Source organism: Merops nubicus, unplaced genomic scaffold, assembly GCF_000691845.1.
Source record: "Merops nubicus isolate BGI_N331 unplaced genomic scaffold, ASM69184v1 scaffold30312, whole genome shotgun sequence".
NCBI classification, from domain to species: domain Eukaryota; kingdom Metazoa; phylum Chordata; class Aves; order Coraciiformes; family Meropidae; genus Merops; species Merops nubicus.
The window spans coordinates 11,866-13,097 of NW_008593337.1; positions in this window are offsets into that span (position 1 = coordinate 11,866).

Here is a 1,232-nt window from a genome sequence, read left to right on the forward strand (position 1 = left end):
TCCGAGCCCCCATCTGCCAGCCAGGAGCCAGGGTGATGTCCCTGAGGCCACGTGTGACCCAGGGTGACATCCCCGAGGCCAGACCAGGGCTGGCTGCAACAGGACAGGGGGAGGCAAACAGGTTTGTCCAGATGCTGAAGCTGATGATGACAACTATTTCCATCTTTATCACACTTGAGAGGTGCCAGTGCCTCTTCCAAGCATTAAATATTTAATTAGTTTTACTCTGCCTTTTGTGCCAAAATGTCATTTTACTGATTTTCCTGCCTTTGGTGTGATTTTTGTCATTTGCTTCCACTTAAGTGCACTGAAATCCCCCCTCCCTGCCTTTTCCTTTCCATTACAGCAGAGCTGGGCACTAACATCCCCATGCAAAGTTGCCATCTGCATTTGGCCATTAAAACTCCTCCCTCAAATCCACTCCTGCTGAGGGAAGGGGGATGGCTCCAACTTCCCCATAATTTCGGGAAGCCTCACACAAGGCCACTCTGCCTGGAAATCCTGATCCCTCATCCCAGGTGGCTCAGCTCCACACCCCCCAGCTCAGCCCATAGTTTGCAGGGTTGTAACATTCAGTTTATTCTCATCTCTGGTCCCATCCTGACAGAACCACTCTCTATAAACAAGCATCAGCTGAAGAAGTGCTTCTGATCCCCACCAGAGAGGACACAGGACTTGAAACAGAAGTGACATTACCACACGATGCAAATCAGCAAGAGGATGAGGAGGGAGGTGACCCCATCCCAGGCTCTGGGGCTGCCTGGTGAGAGCAGCAGGAGAAGCACCCTGTCCCTCAGCTCCTTCATCCTCCTGTGATTTATTGAAGGGAAGATAAGGAAAACCTTCAAGTTGGGGCTAACTCACAAGCTGGCCCTGCTCTGAGCAGAGGTCTGACCCAGTGACCTCCAGGGGCCACCTTCCACCTAAGCTGTTCTAATGAGAAAACTCAAAAAAATGCCATTTTTAATGGGAATGTATTTGTTCTCCTCCTTGGGGTCAGTCAGCTCAGCAAGGGCTCTGCAATACAGCTCCTGAGGGTGGGAGGTGACCAAGAGAGTTGGGGTTTCTCCTTGCACACAGCACCAGTGAGGCCACAGCAATGGGGACGCTGGAAAACCCAGTGGAGCACCCAAGAGGCACACAGCAGGGTTTTACCAAGGGCTGATCCTTCCTGGCCACCTCAACAAGCAATGATAGCTTCTCCTCAGCTCCTGACCAGCCAGAAGACAGCT